We start from the raw sequence: 16456 nt of genomic DNA on the forward strand, positions 1-16456 counted from the left end.
TACCTAGCTGGCCCATTTGTGCCTCCAAATTTCTAATGGATGACCTTGTTTCATTCATGAAACTCACAGTGGCCTTAGATAGATCAGAAACTAAGTTTGCTAAATTAGAGGTATTTTGTTCAGAGTTCTCTGTCTGTTGCTGAGTGGATGATGGAAAAGGTTTACTATTGTTAAACCTATTTCTTCCACCATTATTAAAGCCTTGTTGAGGCTTTTGATCCTTCCATGAGAAATTTGGATGATTTCTCCATGATGGGATATAGGTGTTTCCATAAGGTTCACCCATATAATTTACCTCTGCTATTGCAGGGTTTTTAGGATCATAAGCTTCTTCTTCAGAAGATGCCTCTTAAGTACTGTTGGATGTAGCTTGCATTCCATTCAGACTCTAAGAAATCATATTGACTTGCTGAGTCAATATTTTATTCTGAACCAGTATGGCATTCAGAGTATCAATTTCAAGAACTCCCTTCTTCATAGGCGTCCCATTACTCACAGGATTTCTCTCAGAAGTGTACATGAATTGGTTATTAGCAACTATGTCAATGAGTTCTTGAGCTTCTGCAGGAATTTTCTTTAGGTGAATGGATCCACCTGCAGAAGTATCCAATGACATTTTAGCCAATTCAGACAGACCATCATAGAATATATCCAGGATGGTCCATTCTGAAAGCATGTCAGAAGGACACTTTTTGGTTAGTCCTTTGTATCTCTCCCAAGCTTCATAGAGGGATTCACCTTCTTTCTATCTGAAGGTCTGAACATCCACTCTAAGCTTACTCAGCTTTTGAGGAGGAAAGAACTTGGCTAAGAAAGCCTTGACCAGCTTATCCCAAGAGTTCAGGCTATCTTTGGGTTGAGAGTCCAACCACACTCTAGCTCTGTCTCTTACAGCAAAAGGGAAAAGCATGAGCCTGTAGACTTCAGGATCTACTCCATTAGTCTTAACAGTATCACATATCTGCAAGAATTCAGTTAAGAACTGAAAATGATCTTCAGATGGAAGTCCATGAAACTTGCAGTTCTGCTGCATCAGAGAAACTAATTGAGGTTTAAGCTCAAAATTGTTTGCTCCAATGGCAGGAATGGAGATGCTTCTTCCATGTAAATTGGAATTAGGTGCAGTAAAGTCACTAAGCATCCTCCTTGCATTATTATTATTTTCGGCTGCCATCTCCTCTTCTTGTTCAAAAATTTTTGAAAGGTGCTTGCTGGATTGTTGTAATTTAGCTTCTCTTAGTTTCCTCTTCAGATTCCTTTCAGGTTCTGGATCTGTTTCAACAAGAATATTCTTGTCCTTGCTCCTGCTCATATGAAAAAGAGGGACAGAAAAATAATAATAATAATAGGGATCCTTTTTACCACAGTATAGAGGTCCTTGTGTAAGTAGATGAATAAATAAATAGAAGGAGATGAGAGGGAAAGAGAATTTTCGAAAATAATTTTTGAAAAAGAGTTAGTGATTTTCAAAAATAGTTTTTGAAAAAGGTTAGTAATTTTTTGAAAATTAAAATAAAAAATTAAAATAATTAGTAAATTAAAAAGAATTTTTGAAAAAGAGGGAAGATATTTTCGAAAATTAGAGAGAGAGAGTTAGTTAGGTAGTTTTGAAAAAGATAAGAAACAAACAAAAAGTTAGTTAGTTAGTTAGTTGAAATAAATTTGAAAATCAATTTTGAAAAATAAGAAGATAAGAAGTTAGAAAATATATTTTAAAATCAAATTTTTGAAAAAAGATAAGATAAGGAGATATTTTTGAAAAGATATGATTAAAATTAGTTTTGAAAAAGATTTGATTTTTAAAATCACAATTAATGGCTTGATTCACAAGAAATCACAAGATATGATTCTAGAACTCAAAGTTTGAATCTTTCTTAACAAGCAAGTAACAAACTTGAAATTTTTGAATCCAAACATTAATTGATGATGTTATTTTCGAAAATTAGGAGATAAAGATAAGAAAAAGATTTTTTTGAAAAATATTTTTAAAATTTTCAAAAATAAATAAGAGAAATGAAAAAGATTTGATTTTTGAAAAAGATTTTGAAAAAGATAGGATTTTTAAATTGAAAATTTTGATTTGACTCATAAAAACAACTAGATTTTAAAAAGTTTTGAAAAAGTCAACTCAAATTTTCGAAATTTATGAGTGAAAAAGGGAAAAATATTTTTTTGATTTTTGAAAATTTTTTTATGATGAGAGAGAAAAACAACAAAATGATGCAATGCATGAAAATTTTTAGATCAAAACAATGAATGCATGCAAGAATGCTTTGAATGTTAAGATGAACACCAAGAACACTTTGAATGTCAAGATGAACACTAAGAACATATTTTTGAAAATTTTTATATGCAAAGAAAACATGCAAGACACCAAACTTAGAAATCTTTCATGTTTAGACTCTATGGATGCAAGAATGCATATGAAAAACAAGAAAAGATGCAAAACAAGAAAACATCAAGATCAAACAAGAAGACTTACCAAGAACAACTTGAAGATCATGAAGAACACTATGAATGCATGAATTTTTGAAAAATGCAAAGAATTTTTAGAAAAAATGTAATTGACACCAAACTTGAAATTTGACTCAAGACTCAAATAAGAAACACAAAATATTTTTGATTTTTTTTTGATTTTATGATTTTTTTTGTATTTTCTTTTAATTTTTTTCGAAAATCATTTTGAAAAAGAAAAATAAGGATTCCAAAATTTTTAATATGAATTCCAGGAATCTTATGCTCTTTAGTCTAAAGCTCCAATCAAAGGGTCAGGCATGGCCTAATAGCCAGCCAAGCTTTAGTATGTAACTCAGACATGACACGCCTGACATTCCCTACCAAGAAGAATTAGACATGGCTTTACAGCCAGTCAGGCTTCAACATGCTTCATGAAACACTAGAATTCATTCTTAAAAATTCTGAAGAAAAATATATTTTTGAAAAGATTTTTTTTTTAAATTTTTTCGAAAACAAAGGAGAAATTTTTTGAAAGATTTTTGAAAAATTTTTGAAAACAAAACAAAAAGAAAATCACCTAATTTGAGCAACAAGATGAACCGTCAGTTGTCCAAACTCGAACAATCCCCGGCAACGGCGCTAAAAACTTGGTGCACGAAATTGTGATCTCAGGCAACGGCGCCAGAAACTCTGTACGCACGTCTTAATAAATCGTTTTTCAATCACAACTTCGATACAACTAACCAGCAAGTGCACTGGGTCGTCCAAGTAATAAACCTTACGTGAGTAAGGGTCGATCCCACAGAGATTGTTGGTATGAAGCAAGCTATGGTCACCTTGTAAATCTCAGTCAGGCGGATATAAAATAGTTATGGAGTTTTCGAACATAAATAATAAATAGATAGAAAATAAGGATAGAAATACTTATGTAATTCATTGGTTAGAATTTCAGATAAGTGTATAGAGATGCATTCGTTCCTCTAAACCTCTGCTTTCCTGCTGTCTTCATCCAATCAATCTTACTCCTTTCCATGGCTGGCTTTATGTAAGGACATCACCGTTGTTAATGGCTACTTTTAATCCTCTTTGTAAAATGGTCCGATGTGCTGTCACTGCATGGCTAATCGTCTGGAGGCATCACCCTTGTCAATGGCTGCATCCTATCCTCTTGTGAAAATGGTCCAAATGCTCTGTCACAGCACGGCTAATCATCTGAGGTTCTCGATCATACTGGAATAGGATTCACCCTCCTTTTGCGTCTGTCACTAGGCCCAGCACTCGCGAGTTTGAAGTTCGTCACAGTCATTCAATCCTAGAGTCCTACTCGGAATACCACAGACAAGGTTTAGACTTTCCGGACTCTCATGAATGCCGCCATCAATCTAGCTTATACCACGAAGATTCTGATTAAGAGATCCAAGAGATACTCATTCAATCTAAAGTAGAACGGAAGTGGTTGTCAGGCACGCGTTCATAGGGAATGATGATGATTGTCACGTTCATCACATTCAGGTTGAAGTGCGAATGAACATCTTAGAAGCGAAACAAGTTGAATTGAATAGAAAAACAGTAGTACTTTGCATTAATCTTTGAGGAACAGCAGAGCTCCACACCTTAATCTATGGAGTGTAGAAACTCTACTGTTAAAAATACATAAGTGAAAGGTCCAGGCATGGCTGAATGGCCAGCCCCCATGATCTAAGAACAAAACGTCCCAGGATGTCTAATACAATAGTAAACAGTCCTATTTATACTAAACTAGTTACTGGGGTTTACAGAAGTAAGTAATTGATGCATAAATCCACTTCCGGGGCCCACTTGGTATGTGCTTGGGATGAGCTTGAATGTTACACGTGCAGAGGCTCTTTCTGGAGTTGAACGCCAGGTTGTAACGAATTTCTGGCGTTCAATTCTGGTTTGTGACAGGTTTCGGGCGTTTAACTCTAGACAGCAGCGAAGAACTGGCGTTCAACGCCCTTTTACGTCATCTAAACTCGGCCAAAGTATCGACTATTATATATTTCTGGAAAGCCCTGGATGTCTACTTTCCAACGCAATTGAAAGCGCGCCAGTTTGAGTTTTGAAACTCCAGAAAATCCACTTTGAGTGCAGGGAGGTCAGAATCCAACAACATCAGCAGTCCTTCTTCAACCTCTGAATCTGATTTTTGCTCAAGTCCCTCAATTTCAGCCAGAAAATACCTGAAATCACAGAAAAATAATAAACTCATATTAAAGTCCAGAAATGTGAATTTAACATAAAAACTAATGAAAACATCCCTAAAAGTAACTAGATTCTACTAAAAACATACTAAAAACAATGCCAAAAAGCGTATAAATTATCCGCTCATCACTTACTATCCATTGAAACTCAAAAGTGTTGGCCTCTTTAAGAACTTAGAATCCCGATGATATTATTGACTCTCCTAGTTTAGTTCTTTTTTATTCTTAAACACAGCTTTTAAAGTTTGGGCCGTGGCCCTAAGCACTTTGTTTTCCAGTATTACTACTGGATACATAAATGCCACAAACACTTAACTAGGTGAACCTTTTCGGATTGTGATTCAGCTTTGCTAGAATCCCCAGATAGAGGTGTCCAGAGTTCTTAAGCACACTCTTTTTTTCTTTGGATCATGACTTTAACTGCTCAATGTCAAGCTTTTTACTTGACACCTTCACACTACAAGCATATAGTTAGGGACACTGTTCATTTAGAGTGCTTAGGCCAAGATTTTGTTTCTTTTAGGCCCTCCTAACCATTGATGCTCAAAGTCTTGGATCCATGCTCTTGCCTTTTGGTTTAAAGAGCTACTGGCTTTTTGCTCTTGCCTTTTGGTTTAAAGAGCTTATTGGCTTTTTCTTAAAAATTCTTTTTCTTTTTTTTCCTGCTATATATAAATTTTTTTTGCATATTTTTTTTTTGCTTTTTGCTTCTTTTTCTTGCTTCAAGAATCAATTTTTAGATTTTTCAGATTACCAATAATACTTCTCCTTTTTTATCATTCTTTCAAGAGCCAACATTCTTAACTCCAATTTCAAATATGCACTGTTCATTCATACATAATGGAAAACAGAAAAATGACATAAAAGCAAGGGGTGATGGAACGGGACCACCTTAGTGACGGCAGCTACCACTTCTTCTAAAGCATCCAATAGAGCACTTGATGTCTTCAATGTCACGCCCTTGTCTCTGTTGTTCTTTCCTCATAGCTCTTTGATCTTCTCTAATTTCTTTGAGGATGGTGGAATGCTCTTGATGCTCTATCCTTAGCTGATTCATGTTAGAGCTTAATTCTCCCACAGAAGTATGCCATTGATCCCAATAGCTTTGAGGAGGAAAATACATCCCTTGAGGCATCTCAGGAATCTCATGTTGAGGTGGCTTCACATGCTCATGTTGTGGTTTATGTGCCAGCTCTCTAGTATGCTCCATTCTTCTTTTAGTGATGGGCTTGTCCTCCTCAATTGGAATGTCACCTTCTATGACAATCCCAGCTGAATTGCATAGGTGACAGATAAGATGAGGGAAAGCTTTCCTTGCTTGGTAGAGGGCTTGTCCGCTACTTTGTACAACTCTTGAGGTATCACCTCATGTACTTCCACCTCAGTTTCGAGCATGATACAATGGATCATGATGGCTCGATCTATGGTCACTTTGGACTGGTTGCTAGTAAGGATGATAGAGCGTTGGATAAATTCCAACCATCCTCTAGCTATGGGCTTGAGGTTAGGCCTTCTTAGTTGGATAGGCTTGCCTTGGGAATCTCTTTTCCACTGTGCTTCTTCCACACAGATATCTGAGAGCACTTGATCTAGCCTTTGATCAAAATTGACTCTTCTAGTATAAGGATGTGGGTCTCCTTGCATTAAAGGCAAGTTAAACGCCAACCTCACACTTTTCGAGCTAAAGTTTAAGATTCTCCCTCAGACCATGGTGCTCCAATTTCTAGGATGTGGGTTCACACTAATATCATGGTTTTTCGTGACCCATGCATTAGCATAGAACTCTTGCACTATTAAGATCCCAACCTCCTGGATGGGATTGGTTAGGACTTCCCAACCTCTTCTCCAGATTTCATGTCGTATCTCTGGATACTCATTCTTCTTAAGCTTAAAAGGGACCCCAGGGATCACCTTTTTCTTTACCACTACTTCATAGAAGTGGTCTTGATGGACTTTGGTGATGAATCTCTCCATCTTCCAAGATTCGGAGGTGGCAGCTACTGCCTTTTCTTTCCTCTTTCTAGAGGGTTCTCTGACCTTGGGTTCCATAAGTGGGAATGGAAAGCAAAAAGCAAGGCTTTTCCACACCAAACTTAAAACTTTGCTCGTCCTCGAGCAAAAATAAACATAAGATAGGAATGGGGTAGAAGAAGAAGAAAATAGATGGAGATGGAAGGGGAAAAGTGATTCGGCCAAGTGAGTGCTAAAGGTGTATGAGTAGTGTGTGGGATAAGTGGAATGAGGGGGGTATTTATAGGGAGGGTATGGTTAGGGTTTCGAATTAATGTGGGGGGAGGGGGGAATATAGGTGGGAAAATTTGAATTTCATTGGGTGGGGGTTGGTGGGAGTTATAATGGTTTGGGGAAGAGGTATGGATGTGATTGGTTGAGGGTTTATAGGGAAGTATATGTGGAAAAGTGTGAAAAGAAGAGAGAAGAAGGTGGGTTAGGTGAAGATGCTCTGGGACCCACTGGTCCTGAGAGGCTAGGGAATTCAAATTCCCTGCCCCCCTTAATGGGCATTGAATGGCCAACTTATGCTCCATAGTTGGCGTTCAACGCCAGCTTGCTGCTCCACTCAGGGCGTTGAACGCCCAGGAGGGACTTCCTTCCTGGCGTTTAACGCCAGGTCTTCTATCTCTGTTGGGCGTTGAACACCCAGCCTTTACTCCTTGGCTGGCGTTCAACGCCAGTAATGTTACCCTTTGTGGGCGTTGAACGCCCACTCTTGCCTTCTTGTCTGGCGTTCAATGCCAATAAGACATGTACTCCAAGGTATTCTGTTTCCACTTCTAAACGTTTCTGTCTCTGTTCTGACTAATGCACATGATCATGAACCTAAAGAAAATAACTAAGAAAATAATTCAAAGAAAAACATAAATAATAACTATGGTTGGGTTGCCTCCCAACAAGCACTTCTTTAACGTCACTAGATTGACGGTTAGCTCCTTACGGAGATGAATATGGGCTCAGAATTTTGCCCCTTACAGTGAACTTTCTTTCTGTCTTCTCATGGACGAGCTCTACATGCTCTAGAGACAGGATTCGACTCATTGTATATGGTATGAGTGGTTTCTTGGTGAAGACAAATCTCATGCCAGGGGAGAGGCCATCAGTGGGGATCTTTTTGTTCCTCCAGCCTTTAAGTACTTTCTTCTTAGTACCTTTGGTCTCAGTGCTTGTTGATGGCTGCCTAACACCAAACTTAGAATTGGTGTCTGGGGGCTTAGTAAAGCTCTGCACTGAGAGAGATGGTTAGAACACTAAGTGTTGCACAGTTATCTCTTTTTTCTCAGAGGGAGAGTTGGGGTGAGGCATCTTGAACAAGATGTGCTCCTCCCCTAGTTGTAAAATCAATTCTCCTTTTGCTGCATCAATGATAGCATTGGCAGTGGCTAGGAAATGTTTTCTAAGGATGATGGATTCATCCTCATCTTCCCCAGTATCAAAGATTATGAAGTTTATAGGATGTAAAGGTCTTCAACCTTCACCAAGACATCCTCTACTAAGCCATATACTTTTTTTCATTGACTTGTCTACCATCTCCAGTGAGATATTTATAGCTTGTAACTCAAAGATTCCTAAGTTCTCCATCACAGAGAGTGGCATGAGGTTTATACTTGACCCTAGCTCACACAGAGCCTTCTCAAAGGTCATGGTGCCTATGGTGCAAGGAATTAGGAAGCGTCCGGGATTCGGAAGCTTTTGAGGCAGCTTCTGCTAAACCAAAGCATTGAGTTCTTTGGTAAGCACTAGAGGTTCTTCCTCCAATGTCTTTTCTCCAAATAACTTGGGGTTTAGCTTTATGAGAGCTCCTAGGTACCAACCAACTTGCTCTTCCCTAGTTTCCTCATCCTCATCAGAAGATGAGTATTCATCAGAACTCATGAATTGCAAGAGTGCTTGCAAGGGGACCTCTATGGTCTCTACATGAGCCTTGGCTTCCTTTAATTCTTGGATAGGGACTTCATCAGTGGGTGTTGAATACTCAGTAGGAATACCCTTACTGGCATTCAACTCCATCTCTTGTGGCTTTTTGGGCTTGAACACTCAGTAGGGACATCATCACTGGCGTTCAACGCCAGTTTCTCTGCCAATTTGGACGTTGAACACCGAGTAAGGTCCTCCTTACTGGCATTCAATGCCAGCTCTTGTGCCAGTTTGGGCGTTGAATGCCCAGTAAGGTCCTCCTTACTGGCGTTCAACGCCATTAAAGGTGTAGCATTGGGCGTTGAATGCCCAGTAAGGACTTCCTTATTGGCGTTCAATGCCAAGGATGGCATATCTTTGGGCATTGAACGCCCATTAGGGATCTCATCATTGGCGTTCAACGCCAGATTTCTCCCTTCAGATTCGGCCTCAACTTCAGTAGTGATGAACTTGCACTCTTCTCTTGGGTTTACTTTGGTGTTACTAAGAAGAGTGTTAGGAGGAGTCTCAGGGATTCTCTTACTCAATTGACCAACTTGTACCTCCAAATTTCTGATGGAGGATGGTGCATGAAATTGCAATCACACCTTTGCAACTCCGCACAACTAACCAGCAAGTGCACTGGGTCGTCCAAGTAATACCTTACGTGAGTAAGGGTCGATCCCACGGAGATTGCCGGCTTGAAGCAAGCTATGGTTATCTTATAAATCCTAGTAAGGAGATTAATGATAAAAATGATTTTGTTTATGAAAAGTAAATAACATGAAATGAATGATACTTGTGATTTAGTAATGAGGAACAGGTTGAGGTTCCGGAGTTGCTCTGTCATCTGAATCTCTTCTTTCCTACTGTCTTCTTCTCCAAACATGCATTTCTTCCTTCCATGGCAAGCTGTATGTTGGTGGATCACTGTTGTCAATGGCTACCATCCGTTCTCTCAGTGAAAATGGTCCAGGTACAGTTTCTGTGTGGCTAATCAACTGTCGGTTCTCACTTGTGTCGGAATAGGATCTCTCTATCCTTTTGCACACTGTCACTGTGCCCAACATTCGTGAGTTTGAAGCTCGTCACAGTCATCCCATCCCAGATCCTACTTGGAATACCACAGACAAGGTTTAGACTTTTTGGATCTCAGGAATGCTGCCAATTAGTTCTAGCCTCTACTACGAAGGTTCTAATCTCACGGATTCGAATGCTCTGTTGTCAGGAGAAGTAAGTCAAATACGTGGATCAGAGACCCAAGAGATATGCACTCAAGTTGTCGCTCAATGACTACGTTGAGCTCAGATAGAATGGAAGTGGTTTTCAGGCACGCGTTCATAAAGTTGAGAATGATGATGAGTGTCACGGATCATCATATTCTTTATATTGAAGTACGAGTGCGTATCTTAGAACAGAATCAAGCGTGATTGAAAGGAAAACAATAGTAATTGCATTAATCCATTGAGACACAGTAGAGCTCCTCACCCCCACCTATGGGGTTTAGAGACTCATGCTGTAGAAGATACAATATGAGATGCAAAATGTCATAAGTTACCAAAATGAATCTCTAAAAGTAGTTTTTATACTAAACTAGTAACTTAGGTTTACAAAAAATGAGTAACTAAGTTCAGAGAGTGCAGAAATCCACTTCCAGGGCCCACTTGGTGTGTTCTTAGGCTGAGAATTGAGCTTTAAACGTGCATAGACCTTTTCTGGAGTTAAACACTAGCTTCGATGCCTGTTTGGGCATTTAACTCCAGTTCTAGTGCCAGTTCTGGCGGTTTACGCTAGAAAAAGGGTCTCTGGCTAGCGTTGAATGCCAGTTTGGGCCATCAAATCTCGGAAAAAGAATAGACTATTATATATTTCGGGAAAGCCCAAGATGTCTACTTTCCAACGCAATTGAGAGCGCACCAATTGGGATTCTGTAACTCCAGGAAATCCACTTTGAGTGCAGGAGGGTCAGAATCCAACAGCATCTGCAGTCCTTTCTTAGCCTCTGAATCAGACTTTTGCTCAGGTCCCTCAATTTCAGCCAGAAAATACCTGAAATTACAAGAAAACACACAAACTCATAGTAAATTCCAGAAATATAATTTTTGCATAAAAACTAATAAAAATACAATAAAAAGTAACTAAAACATATTAAAAACTATGTAGAAACAATGCCAAAAAGTGTATAAATTATCCGTTCATCACAACACCAAACTTAAATTGTTGCTCGTCCCCAAGAAACTAAAAAAAAATAGTATAAAAATAAGAGAAAATACAATAAATTTCAAAATATCAATGAAGCTTAGTTCCAATTAGATGAGCAGGACTAGTAGCTTTTTGCTTCTGAATAGTTTTGGCATCTCACTTTATTCTTTGAAGTTCAGAATGATTGGCATCCATAGGAACTCAGAATTCAAATAGTGTTATTAATTCTCCTAGTTTAGTATGTTGATTCTTAAACACAGCTATTTTATGAGTCTTGGTCGTGACCCTAAGCATTTTGTTTTCCAGTATTACCACCGGATACATAAATGTCACACACACATAACTAGGTGAACCTTTTCAGATTGTGACTTAGCTTTGCTAGAGTCCCCAGCTAGAGGTGTCCAGAGTTCTTAAGCACACTCTTTTTGCTTTGGACTACGACTTTAACCGCTCAGTCTGATGAGCGGATAATTTATACGCTTTTTGGCATTATTTTTAGCATGTTTTTAGTAGGATATAGTTACTTTTAGGGATGTTTTCATTAGTTTTTATGTTAAATTCACATTTCTGGACTTTACTATGAGTTTGTGTATTTTTCTGTGATTTCAGGTATTTTCTGGCTGAAATTGAGGGACTTGAGCAGAAATCAGATTCAGAGGTTGAAAAAGGACTGCTGATGCTGTTGGATTCTGACCTCCCTGCACTCAAAGTGGATTTTCTGGAGCTACAGAACTCGAAATGGCGCGCTTACAATTGCGTTGGAAAGTAGACATCTAGGGCTTTCCAGCAATATATAATAGTCTATACTTTGGCCAAGAATTGATGACGTAAACTGGCGTTCAACGCCAGCCTTCTGCCCAAATCTGGCGTCCAGCGCCAGAAAAGGATCCAAAACCAGAGTTGAACGCCCAAACTGGCACAGAAACTGGCGTTCAACTCCACAAATGGCCTCTGCACATGAAACACTCAGGCTCAGCCCAAACACACACCAAGTGGGCCCAGGAAGCGGATTTATGCATCAATTACTTACTCATGTAAACCCTAGTAGCTAGTTTATTATAAATAGGACCTTTTACTAGTGTATTAGGCGTCTTTTTGACCATCTTTGGATTACCTTATGATCCTTTGATCACATTTTAGGGGGCTGGCCATCTCGGCCATGCCTGGACCTTCACTTATGTATTTTTAACGGTAGAGTTTCTACACTCCATAGATTAAGGTGTCGAGCTCTGCTGTCCCTCAAAGATTAATGCAAAGTACTACTGTTTTCTATTCAATCCTTCTTATTTCGCTTCTAAGATATCCATTCGCACCCATGAACGTGATGAAGGTGATGATTATGTGTGACGCTCATCATCCTTCTCCCTTATGAACGCGTGTCTGACAAATACTTCTGTTCTACATGAAATAAGCTAGAATGAGTATCTCTTAGATCTCCTAACCAGAATCTTCGTGGCGTAAGCTAGAATGATGGCGGCATTCAAGAGAATCCGGAAAGTCTAAACCTTATCTGTGGTATTCCGAGTAGGATTCAATGATTGAATGACTGTGACGAGCTCCTAACTCGCGATTGCAGGGCGTTAGTGACAGACGCAAAAGGATAGTAAATCCTATTCCAGCATGATCAAGAACCGACAGATGAATAGCCGTGCCGTGTCAGGGTGCGTGAGCATATTATTCACTGAGAGGATAAGATGAAGCCATTGACAAGGGTGATGCCTCCAGACGATTAGCCGTGCCGTGACAGGGCATTAGATCATTTTCCCGAGAGATGACCGAAAGTAGCCATTGACAGTGGTGATGTATCACATAAAGCCAGCCATGGAAAGGAGTAAGACTGACTGGGTGAAGATAGCAGGAAAGCAGAGGTTCAGAGGGACGAAAAGCATCTCCATTTGCTTATCTGAAATTCCTACCAATGAATTACATAAGTATCTCTATCCCTATTTTATTATATAATATTCGAAAACACCATTATCACTTTATATCTGCCTGACTGAGATTTGCAAGGTGACCATAGCTTGCTTCATACCAACAATCTCCGTGGGATTCGACCCTTACTCACGTAAGGTATTACTTGGACGACCCAGTGCACTTGCTGGTTAGTTGTATCGAAGTTGTGACAATCATGAATTAAGATCAGAGCACCAAGCTTTGGAGCCATTACCAGGATTTGTTCGAGCCTGGAGATCACAATTTCGTGCACCAAGTTTTTGGCGCCGTTGCCGGGGATTGTTCGAGTTTGGACAACTGACGGTTCATCTTGTTGCTCAGATTAGGTAATTTTCTTTTTATTTTATTTTCAAAAATCTTTCAAAAATATTTTCAAAAATCTCTCATATGTTTTCGAAAAAAATAAAAATGTTTTCAAAAATTTTATTCAAGATTTTTAAGAATGAATTCTAGTGTTTCATGAAGCAAGTGAAGCCTGGCTGGCTGTAAAGCCATGTCTAAATTTATTTGGACTGAGGCTTGCAATTTGTTATCAAGAGCAAGCTAGTTGTTGCTAATCAACCTGCTGCTGATCCTCAATCACCTGCTGAAGCTTGGCTGGCCATTGGCCATGTCTAGTGTTTTGGACCGGAGCATTCATTGAAAGCTTGGCTGGCTAGTGAGCCATGTCTAATTCCTGGACTGAAGCTTTAGACTAAGAATGCAAGATTCCTGGAATTCATATTAAAAATTTTGGAATCCTTATTTTTCTTTTTCATATAATTTTCAAAAAAAAAAAATTAGAAAATCATAAAAATCAAAAATATTTTTCTGTTTCTTGTTTGAGTCTTGAGTCATGTTATAAGTTTGGTGTCACTTGCATATGCATCTAGCATTTTTCGAAAATATCATGCATTCATAGTGTTCTTCATGATCTTCAAGTTGTTCTTGGTAAGTCTTCTTGTTTGATCTTGATGATTTTTTGTTTTGTGTCTTTTCATGTTTTTCATATGCATTCTTGAATTCTTAGTGCGTAAGCATTAAAGAATTCTGAGTTTGGTGTCTTGCATGTTTTCTTTGCATCAAAAATTTTTCAAAAATATGTTCTTGATGTTCATCTTGACATTCAAAGTGTTCTTGGTGTTCATCTTGACACTCATATCATTCATGCATGCATTCATTGTTTTGATCTAAAAATTTCATGCATTGCATAATTTTCATGTTTTTCATAAAAATTTCAAAAATCAAAAAAAATATCTTTCCCTTTTCTCTCTCATCAAATTCGAAAATTGAGTTGACTTTTTCAAAAATTTAAAAAAAAAAAATCAAAGTTGTTTCTTATGAGTCAAATCAAATTTTCAATTTGAAAATCTTATCTTTTTCAAAAATCAAATCTTTTTCAAAATTCTTAGTTATTTTCGAAAATTCCAAAAATATTTTTCAAAAATCTTTTTGTTATTTTTATACCAAATTTTCGAAAATAACATAATCAATTAATTTTTTGATTCAAAAATTTGAAGTTTGTTACTTACTTGTTAAGAAAGATTCAAACTTTAAGTTCTAGAATCATATCTTGTGATTTCTTATGAATCAAGTCATTAATTGAGATTTTAAAAATCAAATCTTTTTTCAAATTAGTTTCTAAAATATCTTCTTATCTTTTTCAAAAATATCTTTTCAAAATATCTTTGCTAACTTCCTAACTTCTTATCTTTTCAAAATTTGTTTCAACTAACTAACTAACTTTTTGTTTGTTTCTTAACTTTTTCAAAACTACCTAACTAACTCTCTCTCTCTAGTTTTCGAAAATATCTTCCCTCTTTTTCAAAAATTTCTTTTTAATTAACTAATTATTTTTATTTTTATTTTTTATTTCAAAAATTTTCGAAAAAAAAATACTAAACATTTTTCAAAAACTATTTTCAAAAATCACTAACTCTTTTTTAAAATAATTTTCGAAAATTTTCCCTCCCCCATCTTATTCTATTTATTCATTCATATCCTAACATCTCATCTCACATCTCTAGCCTCCTCACAGTTGTGTTTCTTCCATTATATTACATTCTTTGTCTCCCCCTCTTCTTCTACTCACACAGGGATCCCTATACTGTGGTATAAAGGATCTCTATTATTATTATTATTTTTCTGTGCCTTCTTCTTTGTCATATGAGCAGGAGCAAGGATAAGAACATTCTTGTGGAAGCAGATCCAGAACCTGAAAGGACTCTGAAGAGAAAATTAAGAGAAGCTAAATTACAACAATCCAGAGAAAACCTTTCAGAAATTTTCGAACAAGCAGAGGAGATGGCAGCCGAAAATAATAATAATGAAAGGAGGATGCTTGGTGACTTTACTGCACCTAATTCCAATTTACATGGAAGAAGCATCTCCATTTCTGCCATTGGAGCAAACAACTTTGAGTTGAAACCTCAATTAGTTTCTCTGATGCAGTAGAACTGCAAGTTTCATGGACTTCCATCTGAAGATCCTTTTCAGTTCTTAACTGAATTCTTGCAGATATGTGATACTGTAAAGACTAATGGAGTAGATCCTGAAGTCTACAGGCTCATGCTTTTCCCCTTTGCTGTAAGAGACAGAGCTAGATTATGGTTGGATTCTCAACCCAAAGACAGCCTGGACTCTTGGGATAAGCTGGTCACGGCTTTCTTAGCCAAGTACTTTCCTCCTCAAAAGCTGAGCAAGCTTAGAGCTGATGTTCAAACCTTCAGACAGAAAGAAGGTGAATCCCTCTATGAAGCTTGGGAAAGATACAAACAGTTGACCAAAAAGTGTCCTTCTGACATGCTTTCAGAATGGACTATCCTGGATATATTCTATGATGGTTTATCTGAGCTATCAAAGATGTCACTGGACACTTCTGCAGGTGGATCTATTCACCTAAAGAAAACGCCTGCAGAAGCTCAAGAAATCATTGACATGGTTGCTAATAACCAGTTCATGTACACTTCTGAAAGGAATCCTGTGAACAATGGGACGCCTATGAAGAAGGGAGTTCTTGAGATTGATACTCTGAATGCCATATTGGCTCAGAATAAAATATTGACTCAGCAAGTCAATATGATCTCTCAGAGTCTGCATGGAATGCAAGCTGCATCCAATAGTACTCAAGAGGCTTCTTATGAAGAAGAAGCTTATGATCCTGAGAACCCTGCAATAGCAGAGGTGAATTACTTAGGTGAACCTTATGGAAACACCTATAATTCATCATGGAGAAATCATCCAAATTTCTCATGGAAGGATCAAAAGCCTCAACAAGGCTTTAATAATGGTGGAAGAAATAGGTTTAGCAATAGCAAGCCTTTTCCATCATCCACTCAGCAACAGACAGAGAACTCTGAACAAAATGCTTCTAATTTAGCAAATCTAGTCTCTGATCTATCTAAGGCCACTGTAAGTTTCATGAATGAAACAAGGTCTTCCATTAGAAATCTGGAAGCACAAGTGGGCCAGCTGAGTAAAAGGATCACTGAAATCCCTCCTAGTACTCTCCCAAGCAATACAGAAGAGAATCCAAAAGGAGAGTGCAAGGCCATTGACATAAGCGCCATGGCCGAACCTGTGAGGAGAGGAGAGGACGTGAATCCCAAGGAGGAAGACCTCCTGGGACGTCCAATGATCAATAAAGAGCTTCCCTCTGAGGAACCAAAGGACTCTGAGGCTCATCTAGAGACCATAGAGATTCCATTGAACCTCCTTATGCCCTTCATGAGCTC

General features: G+C 38.0%; 2 non-coding genes across 2 annotated transcripts; one reads left to right on the top strand and one right to left on the bottom strand.

Moving 5' to 3' along the window:
• The first annotated feature begins 670 nt into the window (after positions 1-670).
• On the top strand, positions 671-778 carry LOC112760630 (small nucleolar RNA R71). The gene has a single exon (XR_003181062.1). It is a non-coding gene; the product is annotated as a small nucleolar RNA R71 (small nucleolar RNA).
• Positions 779-15422: 14644 nt separating this feature from the next.
• LOC112760976 (small nucleolar RNA R71) lies at positions 15423-15530 on the bottom strand. Its single transcript, XR_003181388.1, has one exon. It is a non-coding gene; the product is annotated as a small nucleolar RNA R71 (small nucleolar RNA).
• Between the last annotated feature and the right edge of the window lie 926 nt (positions 15531-16456).

This window comes from Arachis hypogaea, chromosome 16, assembly GCF_003086295.3.
Source record: "Arachis hypogaea cultivar Tifrunner chromosome 16, arahy.Tifrunner.gnm2.J5K5, whole genome shotgun sequence".
NCBI classification, from domain to species: domain Eukaryota; kingdom Viridiplantae; phylum Streptophyta; class Magnoliopsida; order Fabales; family Fabaceae; genus Arachis; species Arachis hypogaea.